We start from the raw sequence: 21,723 nt of genomic DNA on the forward strand, positions 1-21,723 counted from the left end.
ACAGATACACCCCCTCCCCTCTGCTAGGAAAAAAATTGTGGGTTGAAAACATTTCATTAAAGATTATTCTGTTGCCCAACAATCTAACTTAGCATTAATAAAAAACCACAATAGAGTGACTCTTAAGATATATAACAGCTAAGGATGCTTAACAATCACATGATCTATGCAACTTTTGTAACTAGAAGTGTGCATAACAGTATAAATAAGCTGAAAATGCACACAGAAATAAGACTCCAGCAACATCAAAAAGTTCCTGTGTTTTGTTTTGGTTCTTACCTGCAGAGTGGCAGTGCAGCCAGGCCAGCCAGGCAGTGTGAGTCACAGCCAGCATTATCTTGTTTTCATTAATGGCAAGCCTGCTTGCAACCATCCCAAAGGGAGAGATTGAGCTGTTCTTAGTGTTAACTCTGTTGGCAGGAAGGGAAATGTGTACAGTGTGCACAAATGCATTTTCCCCAAGCAGTCTCCCTGCCAATCAGATCATCAAAAGGGGAGGAGCACTGACCCCCCCCCCTCCCCTGCCCTTTGGCTTTGGAAACATCTTTTCCAAGCAACAGTATTGTCTTTCTGAGTCATTAGGATTCAAGGGAGCTCTGCCACTCCTTCCCATCCATTGGCTTCAGAAACATTAGTTCAACTCTGTTGGAGGGGAAGGGGGAAGATGCCTCTTTTTCTTAATGCTTCCTGGGTTACGGCACTGTCTCCCTGCCAATCAGGTCCTAGGAGCATGATCCCTCCTCACCTATCAGCTCCAGAATACTGGGAAAGAGGAATCTATAAAGGCAGTGGCATAGGGTGGAAACACACAAGATGTATTACACGTGAAGAGTATGGGTTGGGTCGTGCAAGCTTCCCTGGGAGTGGTAGTCTTATCTCCCCCCCTCCCTCCAAGCTCTTGGAGGAAAACTGAGCTGAGTGGATTTTCTTAAAAAGAACAGCCGCTCAACTGGAGAGAGTCTCTCTTTCAAAAATTCTCTAGCTTCAGTTTTCCTTCAGGAGCTCAGACAGTATGGGGTCGGGGGGATCCAATAAGAGAGACTGGATTTCTCTTTCACTCACAAAACACCTTGGCTTTTTTTCTGTCTCTTGTTATGTCATTCCTCAACCTCCCACCCCCATCCCAAGCTCCCAGAGGATTTTTGAAAGCGAGAAAGAGAGAGAATGTTTGTGTGAAAGAGAAAGTCCCTCCAGTTGTGATTCTCCTCGGCTGAGAATCATATTAAGTGCCTATTTTTTTAAGACTACATTTTCCAGGGATCGGTGCAGGATCTGACACGGCCTGTGCATCTTGTGTGGTCCCACTCATAGTTGGCTCAGTGTCTTTCCCTGTTCCTGCATCTGTTGGAATAAATCACTGTAGCCTAATTTGAATAGAAAGAGTGAAGAGTACTTGAAGAGGGAAAGGGGGCTTGATACTTTGTATAGTGTCAGTTTGTTTATCTGTTGCTATTGAACTGGCCCCTCCCTGCTGTGAATGAACATTCCTTTTGGGTCAGTTAAAAAAAAAAGGTCTGTTACTGTAACTGTCTATCTCATGTACAAGTCATGAACAAGTTTTCTCTCATAGTTTGCTGTATGCTTTACTGTATATAGTTATTAAATGTTCATTATTATCTGAACAAAATGATATTTCTCACTGGATTCAACTATTGACTCTGAGATATATTGCTGGTTGCTCCTCTGCTGGAACAATGTCAGAGGAGGCAGAACCCTCTGCAATGACAGTTTGCCCGTGAATAGACAAAAAGACAAAATAGACAAAAAGACATTATCCTTATGGAATGACTGTATGAACTTAGGTGCTAAACTACACCTCAGCAGGTTCAGCACTGTGCATTGGCTTAAGAACAGGATGTTAATGTGGAATGGATTTTTGTATATTATGTAATTATTCATTATAGTTTTGCACTTCGAGCACTATTACTTTGCATATATAAAAATGATATAGTATCTAATTTATTGCATTGTCTCCTTTAGTTGTCCTCAGTTGTTTTGGTACTCTTGTTTGGAGACTTTCCCCTCTTGTATTCTAGTTTTGTTGGTTGGGGATATTGCTAACATTGAGGAATCAAGCCAGTGGTCACCCCAATAACGCAGAGGCTTCCAGAGGGGCCAGAGGGGCCTCTTTTGTCACAGATGCCTCTTCTCACATTCCTGTGGGGTGCAGCAGTCCTGAGGGGGGAAGGGAGGGGAGCCAGAGGGGTGTCGAAGAAGAAGAGGTTGTACTGCTCTTCCAGGACATCACAGCTCAAGCCCTTCTCCTCCCTGGTAATCATTCCTGCCCCTGCCAGACACAAGCCTGTGTCTTCCCTCACAGGAGGTTACTCGAAAAGCACCTGCTGACATGAGCGGTCAAGGGGGCCGCACCACATGCTCCATAGTATGGAACTACTTACAGAACATGGAGGAGCCCTGCTCTGCTCCTGCTCTGCAGAGTGTGGGTCAGCCGGGGAGAGATCTTGTTCATCTCTCCACCTATTTTGTTTAGTTTAGTTTATTTGGTGTTTAACCCGCCCTCCCCACAAGTGGGCTCAAGACGGGGTATAACAGTCATAAAATACAATTGCATAGCAAATTCTACAATAAAATTCAGCAATTAAAATTATATATATACAAAAACCTGATATAGTTGGCTACACATTCCTGCCCCCAGCAGGAGGTATACAGAGACACGAGCTGTACTCAAATACCGGAGACTGGTGGGAGGCTCAATGATGGCCCTGACTCTGGCCTCAACCGTAAGCCTGGTGGAACATCTCTGTCTTGCAGGCCCACCAAAACGATACAAGACCCTGGTGGGCCCAAGTGTCCTCAGACAGAGAGTTCTACCAGGTTGGGGCCAGGACCGAAAAGGCCCTGGCCCTGGTCGAGGCCAAACGAGCCTCCCTAGGGCTAGGGATCACCAGTAAGTTCTTACCCACTGAACGAAGTGCTTGTCAGGTCCAGTGTATATCTAAACTGTACTGACTCCATTTTCTAATGCTTCTAGTGTTTGAGTGTTTTCTTCCCAGGTGCACCAGTTCCCAGGCAGCATTCCCACCGGAGGAGACTGTTTTGTCTAACACCGTTCCACCAAGCATTGGCCTTGAAGGAGAGCAGCTTCCCAGGACTGAGAGATGTTGTTTTGAGAACTGTGGGGGGAGGCTGATCCAGATGGGTATTGTTACTCTGTATCTTATGCTTGCTCTTCATTGGTAACAATGATCATGTACCATCCTGATTCTCCTATTCAGGACAGTGGACTATAATGGACCTTTTCTGCAGTAAAGTTTCCTTTTCCAATCAATGGACTTGTGTTTGCTTCTAAAGGGAACCCTGTAGTGAGTGCCTTATTTAGCCACAGTCTGACATTTTGTTACCAATCATGTCTGAGTCGGGCCCAGCGGAATCCAAGGTTGTCCCGGACAGGGATCCTTTGTTTGATCCGTATGCGTCTCCCGACAATCAACCTGTGCAACCCGTGCAAGCCCAAGACTCCCAGGAGCTGGGAGCAGCCGGGAACGGAACCGGAGCCTCCACTTCCACCCCGCCTCTCATCGAACTCAGTACTCGGGACGAGACCGAAGCCGACCTCGGGGCAAGGCCGAAAGCGACCGCTCTCCCCTTGATTTCGGTACCCACCCCGTCGGAGTGGGGAGCCAGACCCCGAGAAACCAGAGAGCGTCGGGCAGGTGGACTCCATCCACGAGTTTCGATGGAAGGGCGCCGAAGCCTAGGAACCGTCCCGGAGCTAGACAGCAGCCAACCATGGCGATATTGGAACAGGACGTTCGAGCAGACGGAGGGGGACACGTCTCGCCGCGGCGCCCTGAGTTGGGATTACTCCGAACTTGCTCCGTGGAAAGAGCCAACGGAGGTCCCTGAACAAAGTTGGGAGCAGATACAAGGTCGCACCTATGCGGTGGATATCAGCATCTCGGCCGTGACGGGTATGGCCAAGGGAATTCTAGCCGCGAGATCGAGAGTCGTCCAAGGGGACCCTCCTCCTTGGGGCCCCTTTTCCCCGGTGAGTGCAACGAATGAAGGTTCCATAAGCGAGCAACCGGGGCCAAGTCGAATGCAACAGTTAGAAGCTAAACTGATGGATATGGAAGAAAGTTTGGCTCATGCCATCCATTTAATTTCGGCAATGGGAGCAGGGGAAAGACTGTCTCCTGAAGAGATGGCGATACAGATAGCTACCCTCCAAAGTGTCATCTCCTATCCGGTGGAGGATGTCCAGCAGCGGCCGTCACCTACCGGCGAAGGGGGCACCTATCCTGGCGAATCGGGAGAGCAACCCAAGGAACTTCCCGCACAGCAGGAAATTCCACCGAGAAGGGATGACCCGGTTGAGCCACCCGGAGAGACCCCCACCGAACCTCCTAACCAGGGAGGGGATGCGCCGCCAGACGAGACTCCCGTTGAGAGGCCTACGGAAGGGGGAGAAAAGCCAAGTGATACACCGGTGATACCCCCTCTTACTTCGCCTATAACGGTCCGGCCGGACCAAGCGGGAGCACACACGGCTCCCTTTCGAGGTCTGGACGGATCATAAAAATCTGGAGGCCCTCCGAAGCCCACGCAGACTGAATGCCAAGCAATTGCGATGGGCGGAATTCTTTTCCAAATTCAACTTCACTCTAAATTATCTCCCGGGCAAAACTAACTTTTTGGCAGACGCCCTATCGCGCATGCCCCAACATAAAAGCAAACGGGAGGAGACTGTCGACACTGTCTTCTCGCCTACGCAACTTGGGGGCGTGGTGACTACTCGCAGCCGTGCCAAGCAGCCCCTCCCGGCCAACCAAGAGTGGAAATCGAAACTTAAAACTGAAGTGGAGAAGGAGGGGGATAGGGCTCCGCGAAGCAAACTGACCCAATCCCCACAAGGGGACTGGTTAGCCGGGAGCAAGTTTTATGTCCCAGACAGCCTCAGACTGGAAGTTTTGCAGCGCTGTCATGATGCTCCCACTGCTGGACACTATGGGTATCTGAAAACTTTGCACCTAATCCAAAGACAATTCTGGTGGCCGGGCATGCGCAAAGACATTTCCCAATACGTTAGTTCCTGTCCTGTTTGCCTCAGCGCCAAAACCAGGAAAGGGAAGCCTCCGGGTCTCCTGCAACCATTGGAAACGCCAAACAGACCCTGGGAAGTAATATCCATGGACTTTATCACTGATCTACCTATCTCAAAAGGACATAATTGTATTTTAGTTGTGGTAGATCTGTTCTCCAAACAAGCTCATTTTATCCCCTGTACTACTATACCCTCCGCTCGAAAACTAGCAGATTTGTTTCTAAAACACATCGTAAAATTACATTCTTTTCCGTCCAAGGTGATTTCGGATCGCGGCGGACAGTTCGTTGCCAACTTCTGGCGGGAGCTTTTGAAAATGTTGAATATTGAACAAGGCATCAGTTCAAGCCACCACCCACAAACCGACGGGCAATCCGAAAAAACAAACCAAATATTAGAACAGTTTCTTCGTTGCTACATCAATTTTCAACAAGATAATTGGGTGGACCTTCTCCCTCTAGCCGAGTTCTCATATAACAACAGTGTACACGCTTCAACGGGGGAGGCCCCCTTCAAAATTGTCTACGGAACTCACTTCAATCCCTTCCCGTTGGATGCACCCCCCCTCCATCCCTCTAAATTGCCAGATGTATCTTCGTGGTGGGGGGAGGCGGCGCAGCAATGGACTCTTATTAAGAAACACCTTGAAAAAGCCAAACTGGATTACAAAAAATACGCAGACCGCCATCGTGTGGCCGAATGGGAATTACAACCCGGAGATCATGTGTATATTTCCACAAAAAATCTAAAACTCGCTCAGACAAGCCGCAAACTCGCTCTGAAATTCCTAGGACCTTTTCCTGTGCGCAAGATAATAAATAAAGTGACTGTTGCTGTAACTTTGCCCAAGAACCTGCGCCATGTGCATGATACGTTCCATGTCAGTCTTCTAAAGAGAGCTCCCATCGACAACAAATGGCACGTCAAAGCTCCACCCATTCCAACTTTGATTGACGACCAAATACACTATGAGGTACAACAAATCTTGGACTCTAAACTCAAACGAAATCAGCTTTTTTACCTCATTAGATGGAAGGACTTTGATTCTGGTTACGATGAATGGGTGAACTCTGCACATGTTCATGCTCCTAGATTAACCAAAGCTTTTCATACTCGCTACCCATATAAGCCAGGGGGGGATCTGTTTTAAGGGGGGCAGAATGTCAGGTCCAGTGTATATCTAAACTGTACTGACTCCATTTTCTAATGCTTCTAGTGTTTGAGTGTTTTCTTCCCAGGTGCACCAGTTCCCAGGCAGCATTCCCACCGGAGGAGACTGTTTTGTCTAACACTGTTCCACCAAGCATTGGCCTTGAAGGAGAGCAGCTTCCCAGGACTGAGAGATGTTGTTTTGAGAACTGTGGGGGGAGGCTGATCCAGATGGGTATTGTTACTCTGTATCTTATGCTTGCTCTTCATTGGTAACAATGATCATGTACCATCCTGATTCTCCTATTCAGGACAGTGGACTATAATGGACCTTTTCTGCAGTAAAGTTTCCTTTTCCAATCAATGGACTTGTGTTTGCTTCTAAAGGGAACCCTGTAGTGAGTGCCTTATTTAGCCACAGTCTGACAGTGCTTTCCGGGGCACATACAGGGAGAGACGGCCCCTCAGGTATGCTGGTCCCAATCCGTTTAGGGCTTTAAAGGTTAAAACCAACACCTTGAAATGGATCCAGAATTCCACAGGGAGCCAGTGAAGCTGCTGCAGAATTGGTGTAATGTGTGTCCTATAAGGAACACCCATCTGGACATGAGCAGCAGCGTTCTGGACCCGTTGTAGTTTCTGGATAAGACCCAAGGGAAGCCCTGCGTAGAGTGAGTTACAGTAGTCCAGCCTGGAGGTGACTGTTGCATGGATCACTGTTGTTAAGTCCTGGGCTGAGAGATAGGGGGCAAGTTGCCAGGCTTGCCACAGATGGAAAAAATCAGTCCGGGCAACAGATGCAACTTGGGTCTCCATAGACAGGGAGGAATCCAAGATCATGCCAAGACTTTTAACCGATGAGATGCGCACCAACGCCCCCCCCCCCCCAAAGGCTGGGAGATGGTACCTCACATCTGACAGCCCAAGGCCCAAGTACAGGACCTGCGAATTCACAGGGTTCAACTTCTGCAGTGTTTTGGTCTTATTATTGATGGACTTGGCATTGCACAACACCAGTGTCGGAGGGAGGCTATGTCTCCTAGCCCCATAACCAGCATGCCTTGGGATGGGACACAAGTTGGAAGGGCACCAAGCTCTACCACGTCTCCGTGACCTTCCATTCCCACCCCATGTCCCACCGCCATACCTCCCTCGACCCAAGAGTACTGGAATCCCCAGCTCCATCCTGGTCTCCTCCCTCATGTCCACCGCCCTCTGCAAACCTCCCCTCACATATTAGCACACAGCAGGAACAACAACCCACAGCAATTACCCACAGTTCAATCATAGTTAATTAATACTATAGTAATATTAAAAATTCACTCCCAGGCAGCAGCTCTCTTCAGCCTGGGCAGTCTGGAGGGCGGGGCTGAGCAGCTGGCAAAGCTCACCCCAGGTGGAACAGCCTCCCCAGCAGCAGCAGCAGCTCAGGTGATCACCCTGCAGTCCCAGGCAGCAGCTCTCTTCATCCTGGGCAGTCGGGGGGGGGGGCAGGGCAGGGCTGAGCAGCTGAGTACCTATTTGAAGCAGTGGTTCTTCAGGAAGAGAGATGGGAATGTGATGCTGGCCAGGCAGCAGCCCAGCTGCTAGCTGCACAGGGGATGTGTGGTTCTCCAACATCCACCTCCACTTCACTTGCCTCTGGGTCTCCACCAAGTCTAGCCACGGGGTGCAGACATCCGTGACCGAGGTGTTTGGTGCCACAGGCACTAGAGTGCCTCAAGGGGAACTCAGGCAGGCAACCACTTGCCTCATTGCCCTGATAATAGCAGACCCATCAGTATTGTGGAGTCCTTGGCTTCTGTTTGATGCTCTGAGATGCGTTCCCCTGGTACGCATCCCCGCTCATACTACACTGAGCTGGAATGTCGTGCCTGACCTTTATGAGGTGGCCGGGGCATATGTGAAGACACAGTTGTTCCGGGCTTTGGGGAACAAGACCAGCTGAAATGCTCAGCATGATTACCTCCTGCTAACTGCACATTGGTGGCAACCTTTGGACCCTTGGGGTGCAGCTACTCACATTGGAGAGGGTGGGAGGTTCCACCACGCTGGCTACCATCAGGCTCCGTCCCACCCTCAGGTGATGGATGAGGAGCAAAGGGCAGCCAACATCTCTGCCATTATCCAAGAGAGGGCTGAGAAGTGGGTAGGCAGAAGATTTATGGTGGATTTATGGTGACAAGTGGTGGTGCAAATGTGAGGTCAGCAGTCAAGAGGTTGGGCCTTGCTCAAATTTGCTGCATGGTCCACCTACTTAACCTTGTCATGAGGGTTGGGAAAGACTCCTGTCAACTTGGACACAGAGATCCAAAACTCTCGGCTGTGGATCCAACTTTGCCTTAAGATTTTGGGATATGCAAAGGCTACCTACAAACTAGACGAAGTAGGGCATGCCAGAGCACCACCTCATCAATGATGTACCCACTTGCTAGAACTCCACACACACCACACTCAAGCACCTCGTGGTGCAAAGGAGTGCCTTGCATGAGTTGTCCAGTGAGATCAACATTGCACAGACAGGGACGAACATGGTGCAGTGGGAGACTCTTGCCCAAACAGTGCTTGTATTAAAGCTTCAGTGAGGCGCTCTGTGGTGACACAAGCAGCCTGGGTCATGTGATTCCCTTGGTGCAGGAGCTTCAGCGGAGGGAAGCTAAACGAATTTGGTGGCTGTCAGCAAGACTGTGCTCTGCTGCTACCAGCAGTGCGTGCCCTGGTGAGAAGTCTGAAAAAAGGCTTTGAATGCTGACTCCAGCCTTTCACCAGGGAAAGGTTCTACACGCTGGCAACCATGTGTGACCCCTGCTCCAAGGGCCTGGTTGCCCTGGTAGCCAATGCTGTCTCCCAACAGAGGAAAAAGCTTTGTAGGGAAGAGGAGCAGGTGAAGACTGCAAGAGGAGGAGGAAGGTGAAGGTGACAGCCAACCCTCGGAGATCCCTTACCCACGGGGGTGACCACTGCCTCACCAGCATTCTTCCCGGGCACATGGCTCCAGTTGAAAATGGAGGTGCAGAAGGCAGGATTGGATGGAGGACATGGGTGGAAAGTATCTTGCAGAGCACTTTGAATTGCCTGACACTGATCCTTTGGAGTACTCCGCCAAGAGGAAGGCACTCTGGCCAGACCTCTCCCTCGTGGCACAGAAGTGCTCTCTTTCCCACCTCTGAGTGTGCAGAGTCAACAGGTGTTCTCAGCTCTCACTCCTGTCTCCATGGTGTGTGGAGCAGTTGGTCTTCAACCTCGACTCACTAACATGTCAACCCTGGACTCCATCTCCTGTTGAAGGAGGCCAGTTCCTGGTTTTGTTTATAGTTCCATTGTCACTAACATCCCGGTTGCACAGAATGTTCCAACTTGTTCCAAGCATGTTGCACACCACCAGTTCACTCTCAAAGCAACCCTGCAGTACTGCTTATGGCTTCTTGTTCCAAATGTTGTGTATTGTTGTTACACTAACTTGCCACTTTCCTTCCCACTGCAAATCCCACATCAGCGGCTAGAGGAGCATCCCTCCCTCTGGAGATACAGGTAACAGTAGGTGCTTTTCCCAGCCACCATCTCCTTCCTCCTTTATACTTGTGCTGCTTGTGAGGGACCAACATTTGGATCTGGAGGGGAGTGCATCAGCCGGGAAGCATTCCAGCTACTAACATGTTTCTTCCCCCCCCCCCCGCCACCTCCCCTTTTCTTTGCCACTTGGAAAGAGAGCAGAGCAGAACCTCTATGCTGTAGTTCATCTCAGCAGGAAATCTGTCCCAAAGATGGGAAAACAGGACAAACAGATGTGTTTCTCTTTTTCCTTTGGATGTTGGATGGTTCTGCCAGCAGCAGAGAAGGAATGGCACAGCCTAGGGTAACTTTGGGCTCGGACGTTTACCTAGAGTGCAGTCCCAGACTGACACAGAGGGTGGGATTTCCTAAGGATAATTCAGCGGACAGTTGACCCTCTGTCTCCCCTAAATGTTCACTGAGGTAGCAGCCTTAAGGGGGGGGCAGCATTTTTGCAATGCAGGCTGTATGCAGCCTGTCTCCCCCTGTTCGGGGCTTCCTGTGGCCATTGCAAAAATGCTGCCCCACTTTTTGTCTTTTCCTAAAGATCTACAAATCCATTCAGTGGAGAAGTGCTTCAAGGAACTGCTGCTGTATGTGGAGGATGAGGTTGGGTGGTTTTTTGCAGTTCCTATTTATTCTGAATTATATCATATTCTTGTTTCATTGAAAATTTTTCTGCACTTTGGGAAAAATTGGCGGGATGAACTGTATGCTATTTCAAAATAATTATGTTAAGACAAGGAAAGAAATTAAAAAGGACATGTTAAGATGGGATAGAGTGCAATTGTCCTTGTTGGGGAGAATATCAGTTATCAGGATTAATGTTTTACTTAGGATGACAATAACTGTGTTAACTTCAGATGTACTATTTAAACAGTGACAAAGGGATATTTCAACATTTATATGGCAAGGGAAAAAACAAGTTAAATATAAAATTTTACAAGATGCGAAGGAGAGAGGCGACGTAGGTTTACTGGACTTGAAGGAGTACTACACTGCCACATGTCTAATGTGGATGAAGGAATGGATACTTCTGAGAAATGAGATGCTCTTGACATTGGAAGGCCATGATCTGAGATTTGGATGGCATGTTTATTTGTAGTATGATAAAGTCAATGTAGATTTCAAAAACCACTATATTAGGGCAGCCATCTTGAGAATTTGAAATAAATACAAACTGCAATGATCGCAGAAGACACCGCTATGGATTTCAACACAGGAAGCTTTCTATAGACATGAAATGACTATTAAACAGGGATGGCTGACTTACGGAGACTTACTAGAATTCTCACAAGGAGATTGTAAATTGAAGACAAGGGAAGATTTAATAGCTAAAGGTTATAAATTAGATCTAGAAAGGTTTAAATTAGATAAAAAATTACGGGGCTTTGGTTATGAAAACATAGAGTTTGAAAAAGAGCTTTGTACAAATGATGAACACGTTATTTCCAAAATGAACAAACTTTTATTGAAGAAGAATGTGCGAAAGATTGTATGGTAAAATGGGCTAGAAATTTTGGGTGAAATGGACCAGTGAGAAAACATGTGGATAAAGGGGCTCAAATTCACTTTGAGTTCCACACTTAAAGAAAATTTCTATAAAATGATGTATTGGTGGTATATGTCTCCTGATAAATTAGCAAAAATGAGTAAAAATATGTCAAACAAATGTTGGAAATGTGAGCAACATGAAGGAACATTTTATCATCTTTGGTGGACTTGCCCTAAAGCAAAAAAAAAATGGCCACATATTCATATTATAATACAAAAAATGTTCATGATCAATATACAATTTGAATCAGAAGGCTTTTTGTTGGGACCAATAGATAAACAGTTGGAAAATAAACATGGTATCTTATTTCTATATATGACTACAGTGGCTAGGCTTTTATATGCGCAAAAATAGAGAAGTACAGTGTTGCCTTCAGTCGAGGACTGGATTATGAAAATGATTTAGTTAGTGGAGATGGCTAAACTTACAGCCCTGATCAAAGATAAAACAATTAGACCTTTCACACTCATACTTTACAGCGTTTCTGCACCTTTCGCGTTCCATGTTTGCAGAGGTTTCACGCTTGCAAGCTGGTCATGGGATGCGTTGCTGCTCTTTGTCCGTGTTATCCCTGAATTTCCCCCCTGCGATTTTATTTTGAAGCAGCTGCTGACTCACGGCTGACCCGATTAATGCCAGTGTGAACACTTTCGCAGTGCTCCCCCTCTCTCCTTTTCCCTGGGAGCTGATTGGTTTGTGTGGAATTAACCACACACCCCAAGTCAGCTCTCTGAGCTCCTTTTCTGCCATTTTTTGACCGCTCTGCAGCCATCTCGGGCAAGCGGAGTGGGCTTGTTGCAGCTCAGCTAGGGTGGCCACTCTCCTCTGCAGCCCTCCTGTCAACCCCCCACCCCCACCCCACTGTTCCCAGTGGTAAGTCAGGACTTCCATTTGCACATCACCTTTTAAAAAACTTTGAGCATGTGTAGTTTCAACATTTCTATATCTTCTGACCAACAAGCCCCCCCATGACCACTGTTCAACCACATACCCCCACCTCACTGTTCTCAGGGGTGAGGCAGGACTTCCCTTTGGGTGGGGAGCAGACTTGTACCCAGCCCCAGCTCAGCTGAGACGCGCTGAACAGGTGATCAGCTGTGGCAGCTTCTCTCTTGTTCTGCAGTCGTGGCTCACTGTGCGCTCAATTGAGACACACTGAGCCGGGGCTCAGCTGGGGCAGCTGCTGTCCTGCTATGCAGCCGTGGCTTGCTGTACACTCGGCTGAGACATGCTGAGCCAGGGCTCAGCTGGGGCACCAATCACATTGCTGGCTCATGATGAGCTTAAAAGGATTCTGATTGTACATTTATTTAACACATCTATATCCTGCCATTCTCCTTAGACTCAGGACAACTCACAGAAGTTGATTGTGTACAAGCAGTGGTGCCTATTTGCTCACACCCTTCAGTTCCCTGATGATATTCGTGGACAAGCAGAGAGGTAACTGTTTTGCTTGCAGTATTACAGACTGGGATGGAGGAAGGATACAGACTGGAACTGCTAATTTTAAATTACAATCATATCATTGATACGATTGTGTGGAGTGGTCGATCGGAGAAGAAATGAGTATTACACGGGAGGCAATTCTAGAATGTTCCATTTGATAATTTTATACCATTTATTCATTCACATGTGACTTCTACAGAAGCAAAAGGGGGCGGGGGAAGCTTTAGGACAGTTACGCTCTTGCTCTTGGCCCAAACTGCCCTGCTTAAGTTCTTCATGGCAGAAACCCAGGAGTGACAAATGGGTCCATCATGTGATGGATTTAGTTCAGTAGATAACAGTAGCTTGACGCATGGCCGGCTGTGCCCCCAAGGGCAAGGTGAGAAAGCCAATCCCTTTCGTCAAATAAGAATCTTAAATGGCTGACTAGCCAGGCAAGTCAGCACAGGCTGGTCAGATGATTTCTCCATCTACCCGTGGATTGTTTTCCCTGATATAGAGTCCCACTGAACCATTGCTGGAGGATGAATACTTTTCTCCACTGAAATTTCATTCTGACTACACAGTTTTACTTCAGTAAAAGAGCTCAGAGGTCGAGCTCATGCTATTTTGTTTTGGGAACTGAACAATCGAGAATGTTTTCAGAATCCCTACATCTAACATTGTAGTTCCTAGGGATATCTCATGCCTGAGACACTTGATGAAGAGTTCGGCACCACGTGTATTTGTGCTGCTCTAGTGGCCAGGCAATCACATTTCTCCCATTTGCATCCATAATTTTTCATAAACAATAATGTGCCTTAATGTACACACTGTATTGCATCACAATAGGACTCAAAGACCCCAGCATCGTTTCCAGAGCATTTCGGAGAAAGCAATTATTAGAGAGCACAGGGCATTCATCTGCCACCTGTGGAGGGAGAGGGAAATTAATAAGCTTTCTGGAACTTATGACTCACCTTTGATTCCCCACATTTTCCTCACAAACAAAAACAAATGCACTAAATTGGAGGAGATTATCAAGCAGAGTTTTGCTTGGTGAACCAACATTGTTATGTTTTTTGAAAATCCTTGAAGTTGCTTTGAACTGATCTACAGTTCATGCTTCATACATAATTCCTCCAAATGTTTAACTTACAGAAACAAACAGGTACTTGTTCACAAACAAGGAGAGTGGCCTTAACATATATTCCTCTCCTGATGATTTTTTAAAAATTAAGTTACTATCCATTTTAAAAAAACTCACTCAACTTCAATGCTCCTCTTTTGCTACATGTCAGAGTGTCAGTTTGATTGTCAGTTCTCTAGCCAGAGTTATGCCATGTTAACTTGCTATAATCCATAGCTGTTTAGCTTTCTCCCTCTAGGCCCAGGTGGTGACCAGGCCACATATATCCATGGGAGCAAAGAGTTCTTATCAGCCCATTCCGGCCGACGACTTTGACATCCTCGTCTTCCCATGCCTTCGCAGACAGGACTAAGCGGGGAGGCTGGGAATGGGTGTTTGAAAAGTTGTTACTTTCATTTCATGTGTCATTCTCAACAAAGCTTTCGTTCAGCCAAGGGCCTCAAGCCCTTGGATTGTGGACACCTGTATCCTGAGCATAATCTTCCAATAAATCTTTTGAAACCAAGAAACCTTGTGCACCTTGCAGAAGGGGGGGACGAACTCTAGATAACTGGGATTCCATAGTCTGACATTTTGTTGAGAATCCCCTTTACTCCCCCGACCCCTCACCCGGGAAGGATGGATACCGGATCTACTCCGACAGACCCATCTGATCCCGGCACGGAAGGTGCGGGGCCAGCTACCTTGTCTGGAAGTGGGACCGAACAGGCACGAGTGAGCGGTGAAGGTGCACGGCTGAGAGTCAGCGTGGGACGAGGCTTCAGCATGATGTCATTGCCAACGCCCTGACAGTGGGGATCGAGACCCCGGGACACCAGGGAGAGGTGTGCTGACACCATGTTTTCATGCTCCATGATCGATTCGAATCTAGCCCTGGTGTTGGAGGACCTGGGGCCAACCAGAGGCCAAGTTTGGGAAACTGGCTGATTATCCACGCTCTCAGCGGGACCGACCATAGCCAGCACTCAGCCCTGGTACCGCTGGGATGAGGAAGCAGGTTGCCTCGTGGAATGGAACCTGCCGGAGGAGACTGGCAGTCTCCCAGATTGGAATACGCCACGCACGGAGTTAATGAGCTGGGACTATGCCGATGTAGGTTCAGCTGGAACCTGGGAGAGCGAAACTGGAATTCCGGCGGGAGAGGGACGTTGGGCTAACCTGCAGGATCAAGCCCAAGTGTTGCAGTATGGAATACTAGCTGTGACGGGAATGGTCAAGGGCTGGGTCACCAGTTCATCAGAGATGTCAGGCCCACCCACCTCAGGGACAGCCGCGGCCTCGGGGCCCCAAACATGTGGGGCCAGATTTTCGGAGGAGGTGGCGAAGAGGGCTGATCGCCACCAGCAAGCTTTGGAAGACAGCCTGCTTCAACAAACCCAAGAGGAAGAGGCCGAACCAGAACCCAGTGACCCGGCAGAGGACCGCTACCAAGCTCTGGAGGTGCGGATGGAGGAGATGAGAGAGGATTTAGCGCAGACCACCGTTCTTATAGGTCTGATGGTTCACGGGGAGTCAGGTGCAGTGTCAGGAGGCAGTAGGGGACCACCAGCCCAGCCAAGACCTGGCCCCATGGTTGGGCCAGTCCAACCCAGAGGCCCAGTCCAGCCAGGACCCTGGCCACCCCTCGCACTACTGGCTCCTAGAGTTCGTATGCAGCCGCCCGCCCCGCCGGCCCAGGGGCTGCCAATTCCTTTACCTCCGCCGCTGGGACCTGCCAGCCCCGCTGCGCCTGGGAGTGGCACGCCGGCTGGACCAGCACCGGGTCCAGTGATACCGCCAGCTGGCCCTGTAGTGCCGGCCAGCCCCATAGTACCGGTCGGGCCAGCTGCTCCAGCAGGACCAAGACCTGCTGCCCCAGGGGGGATCGCGCCTAGCTGCAAGGCCCACTGCCACCGCCGCCTCAGCCTCGGCCGCAGCCAGTTCCCGGAGGAGCTGGACCACCAGGTCGACCACAAGCCCCGTTCCGTCCGCAGCCGCGTCCAGGAGGACAAGGGGTGCCGTTGAGACCCATACCTGGAGTAAGAGTGCCGTTCCAACAGCAACAGCCTCGGCCGAGGGGTCCCGCACTGCAAATGCCGCCCTTACAACCAATCCAAGCTGCAGACGCAATGGCAGGCGGTGGGGTCGAACTGCCTATGGGATGGATTAAACTAGAAGCAACTTTTGATGGGGATCCACGTAAATTGGGATTCTTTGTAGTTCAAGCACTACAATTCTTATCCAGTGGGGCTACCTTTTCCCAAATGAAGAAAGTCGAGTAATGCATTTAGCGGCCCGCCTGGAGGGCATCGCAGCTGAATGGTATGTGTCTTTTTATTATTCGGGGGCCCCCGAATTGGGAAGTTTGCAAGCCTTCATAGCTGCGCTGAGAGCTCAGTATGAAGATCCCCTGGAAGGGGAGAGGGCCCGCACTGAGCTCCAAACCCTGCAGCAGGGATCTCAATCAGTGAGAGGCTATGCAGCCCAATTTTGCCAACTGGCTCCGAAGTGCCCACATTATGAAGAGGGAACAAAAGTAGTGTTATTCCGCAACAGGATGAATCTCCGGCTGCTCGATAGAGCTCTGATGCAAGATGACCCTCCAACGCTCTTGGGATGGATACAACTAGCCTGTGAAGTGGAAAACCGCACCCAGGTTGTCCGGCTAGTAGAACAACAACAAGCCACGGGAGCCCGATGAGTGCCTCCAGCTTCAAGAGGGGGACGGGGTACCCCTGCGGCAAGGGGGGCCAGAGAAACGCACTGGAGACAGGGCCTATGCCTCCAATGTGGTAATAGCGGGCATTTCACAGTGCAATGCCCTCTCCAGGCGCAAGCTCAGCCACCACCACCAACTCATCCCGTCCCGGCCCCACGAGCCAGCAGAGGTCGAGGAACAACTAAGAGGGGGCGTCTGGAGACGGGTTTAGAAGCTGAAGAAGTTTTGATGGAGTTTGACGCCCAGAGACCAGACCCTGAAACCCCCAGCCTGCAGTCGGGAAACGAGATGGATGTGTCGTGAGAAGGCCCCAGCGGCAGATCGAAAAAGACACCACCCAGGAAGAGGTGAGAGACAGAGTGGCCATTTTATTTATCCCGGTTACATTACACTGCCTTAATAAACCCGAAAAAGGGGACCCATATCCGAGTGCAAGCTTTAATCAATTCAGGTTGCTCCTGGGACATTATTGCACCGGCACTGGTGAATGGCTTGGGGTTGAAAACCCATGAATTGAAAATCCCAATTATTTTTGAGCAAATGGATGGCTCTAACATGAATCCAGCTGTTTTAGAGACAGATTGGGTGCCCACGGGGATGGGCAAACATTGGGAAAGTCGCTCCTACGTTGTAAGCCAAGCGGCCAAATATCCGCTTATTCTGGGCAGTAGATGGCTCTGGGACCACAACCCCTATATCAACTGGGCCAAAGGAATGATTGTCTTCGATCGAGAATATTGTCAAAATCACCATTGGCGATCAGAGTGGGGCGGGGAAGCCCCACTTTTCGAAATTGGATCTCACAGTACTGTGACACGTCCTTCCTGATACTGGGCCACCAGAATTGTCTTTGTACTAAATGCAAAGTTTTTAGGTATCTGAAATGGCTGGCGGTCCGGGCGTCGTGGCACTGTTGCAGCACATCTTTCCTTAAGCTAGCTGGGATGTATAATTTGTCTCCCTTAAACCGTTCTCCAGCAGCTGTTTGTGTCATTTTCCCTGTGGGCGCTCGCTGCCCCTCCTTTTCCACTTCGCTTTTCACTTTAGCTCTCCACCCCTCAAGACTATTTTGCTTCTTTGTTGTTTGGCTACGTGTAGTAACCACACCTCCCAATTGGCTGGGGGAAAACACTGTGTCAATAGTCTCCTCCCTTTTGCTCTGATGCTGGGGCATGCGCGAGAGAGCATCCGCCAGGAAGTTGGACTTGCCCGGCAAGAAGTTCATGGTGAAATTAAATTTTGAGAAGAACTCAACCCAGCAGAGTTGTTTAGCATTGAGACGCCGGGGTGTGTGGAGTGCCTCTAGGTTTTTGTGATCAGTCCACACCTGAAACAGATGCCGTGCTCCCTTCAGCCAGTGACGCCAGGTGGTGAGAGCTACTTTCACAGCAAACGTTTCTTTCTCCCACACACTCCAATTTCGTTCGGCCTCTGTAAACTTCCTGGACAAATATGCACATGGCCGCACTTTGTTATCGTCCCCTTTCTGCATGAGGACCCCCCCCCAATGGCCAAGTCACTGGCATCCACTTGCACTATGAAGGCTCGGTTCTCATCGGGATGCTGTAAGACCGGTTCTGTGGTAAAACGGTTCTTCAGAGTTTCAAATACTAGCTGACAGTTTGGGCCCCACCCGAGCTTAGCCATTGGCTTACTGGCCTGCTCCCCTTTTCCTTTTGTTTTGAGCAAGTCCGTTAAAGGGAGTGCAATTTGGGCGAAATTTTCAATGAACTGTGTAAAAATTAGCAAAACCCAGAAAGGATTGCAATTATTTTCGGTTGGTGGGCGCTTGCCAGTCCCGCACTGCCTTAATTTTAGCAGGATCCATTTTTAGTCCTTGTCCCAAGATACGATAGCCCAAATAATTTTTTATGAAATTCACACTTGGATAGCTTGATTGGGAGTTTGTGGCGCATCAGGGCTGCCAGCACGTTCCGGACTAATTTTACATGTGCTTATTTATTTTCTGAATAAATTAACACATCATCTAGATAAACAATGACCCCCTTATATAAAAATTCATGCAAAACTTCATTGATCATCGTCATGTAACTGCAGGGGCCCCTTTCAATCCAAAAGGCATTACGAGATATTCATATTGGCCAAGGGGGTATTGGTCAGGCCACACCTGGAGTATTGTGTGCAGTTCTGGAGGCCTCACTTCAAAAAGGATGTGGAGAAAATTGAGAGGGTGCAGAGGAGAGTGACAAGAATGATCAGGGGTCTGGAGACTGAGCCCTACGAGGAAAGGCTGAGGGCCTTGGGAATGTTTAGTTTGGAGAAGAGGAGGTTGAGGGGGGACATGATTGCTGTCTTTAAATATTTGAAAGGCTGTCATTTGGAGGAGGGCAAAGAGCCACACAACATTTGTAACAATTGTGTTTTAGACAATTACAAAATACATAAATGCAGTATCTCTGTATTCTTCTTCATGTCACAAAGAAAATGTGACTAATCTACCACATTCATTTTAGACAGAAGCTGAGGAATGGCAAACCTGGTGCCTTAGTAATATTGTACATGCAACTTCAATAGCCTGAAGTCTATTTGCCAGTTTTCTGGGGCAAATAAACAAGATCTGCACAGTGTTGCAGCTCAGAGGAATAGGACGTGCACATACAGAATTGCAAACTTTTGGTTTTTCTTTAGAATATTTATGTACCACCTGTACAGAGAGCTACTTCAGGTAGCTCACAAACAAAAAACAACATAATTTTTAAGAAGTCAGGATGACAGAAACATTTCCAGAATGCTTCAATCTGTCATCATTAGGATACTCTAAAACTGGGGCCATCAGCAGGTTGCAAGCCAGTTAACATGAACAGGATTAAAACTTAAACCCCTGGAATTGGCCAGTAACCGCTGGTTTTGGACAAAGTGAGAGGAGACTTTGTGGCACCCAAAAAGTTTAGTTTTGGGAGCCATCTTGGTCTGCAGTAGAACAGCAGGATCGGAGTCTGGTAGCACCTTAGAGACCAACAAGATTTTCAGGGTATAAACTTTTGAGAATGAAAGTTCCCTTTTCCTGCGTATCTGAAGAAGAGAGCTTTGACTCTGGAAAGCTCATATCCTGAAAATTTTGTTGGTCTCTAAGGTGCCACTGAACTCAAACCTTGCAAAATCTTCCTGTTTAATTCTGTACCTACAGACTTCTCTGTGAACAGACCTACAGACTTCTCTGTGGCCTTCCTTCAGCTTCTGCTGCAAGAGAGAAGGCAAGCCAGGCACAGCTGCCCTTGGAGGCTCACTTTAGCTTCAGATCCAGATTTGGGGTTGGGGGCAAAGAAGGGCTGTGAGCCTGCAGAGAAGAAGGCGACTTAAAAAAAGAAAATGAGAGAGCCAAGCTGGAGCCAGCCCCAAAGCGGCTGCACTAAAATAAACCCCCAACAGCGCGATTCTATGCAGAGTTACTCTGGTCTATGTCCATTGATTTCATTTTAGATGTAAATGCTTGGCTTGCCAAGATAGGACCCAATTCTTGGCTGAGTGTATTTCAAGCTGTAAAAGCCACTTTGGAAGAGCTAGGCTCTTGGACTCATTGGTTCATTGGTGTTAATACGGAGTTTTCTTCAAAGGACAATGCAATCCAATGGTTATAGTTGATGGTGAAGCATGAGCCCAAGAGCTCATGCTAGGCTGTTGGGCTCATGCATGGCCATCAACTGTAACCATTGGACTGCATTGTCCTTTGAAGAAAACTCCATATTAACACCAATGAACCTATAAAGGAACAAGCAAACAGAATTACAGCACACAGTACATCTCTGAAAGACTTGCATTATCTTCATAGGATGGAACTTTACCGGTTGAGCTCCTGACTGTATTTGTATATAATTGTATATTTAGATGTTTATTGGATATTTATGGGATGATCTATTGCTACTTATGTGTAATATTTATTAGAAATTGCATGTTGACACTTTAGCACTTTGCACTTTGAATTCAAAAAATATATTTTAAAATGTAAAAATTCATAATATCAATTTATTCCTTTTGACCTTCGAGGTTTTTCCTTAGATATTGGTTGTTTCCAACTCGGGGGAGCCCTCTTGTCTATTCTTGGTTTTGTGAGGATAAAATAGAGCAGAGGAGAACAATGTAAGGCACTTTGTGTCCCTTCTGAGGAGAAGAGTGGGGGATGGAAATGAATGAATGAATGAATGAACAAATTTTATTAATACACAGCCTAAACTATATCCCTGTTTTTGGCTGCTGGCCTTTCCTCCCTGCACTGGCCTCTTCCCGGTCTCTCTGATTTGCTTTGGGTTGCACCTCTGTAGACAAAGCCTTTTAATTTCTGCACCCCATTTGGCTCTTCCCCTTGGCCTGCGTCCTACTCAGAGCTGAAGACTGGAGTCAGGGAGCTGAAGCCAACAATAAGAAAAGCTCAGGATGTACTGGCCTTAAATACTCCTGCAAGGAATTGGGAATGCAAGTCCTGCCCCTCCAGGACATAAAGCTGCCATGCCTGATTACGGAGGCACGTGCTCCGATGAGGTCAGGGTGTCACGGGGCTTCAGGCCTCATCTGAAGAGAGTCCTCGGGTGCTGGAGTGGGCTTCTGGGTGGTGGGTTTGCCTCCAAGTCAGAAGGTGGGGGCTGTATCCCAGAGTGAGAGGGCTGGCTCTGCCTCCTGGGGCTCCTCTTGTGTATCCAAGGTGTCTCTGCCTCCCTTTGGTGTGGCATCAGGTGCTCAGCTGCCTACCTCATCTGTGTCTTTGATGTCTCTGCCCCTGCTCTGGTCCGTGACATCCTGCTCCTTTCCTCTTCATTTAGTTCCTCTCCTTGAAATGTCTCTTCCTCCTTAAGCAGTTCCTCCCTTTGCTCGGCTTCTCCTTTTCTCCTGCTTTCTCGCTCCCATTCCTTTGCGTCAGCTCCAGATCAGGAGCTGCTTGCCAGGAGTAGGTCAGACCTGCCTGCGATAGCTCAACAAAGGGGAAGATGAGGCCTTCCCAAAGAAACTGAGATTTCTCAAGACGCTGAACTGAAGCCACGGTGCCTCCAGCCTACGGAATGAGCATATTGCTACAGGCAGTGGAGGCCTCGCTTGGCAAGAAAAGTGACAAATGCCTCTGGAATACAGGGAGGCCTTCTTCTTTTCGCATGTTACAACTTTCCGCAGCTGTCACT

The sequence above is a fragment of the Eublepharis macularius genome, chromosome 12 (assembly GCF_028583425.1).
Source record: "Eublepharis macularius isolate TG4126 chromosome 12, MPM_Emac_v1.0, whole genome shotgun sequence".
Classification (NCBI taxonomy): Eukaryota; Metazoa; Chordata; class Lepidosauria; order Squamata; family Eublepharidae; genus Eublepharis; species Eublepharis macularius.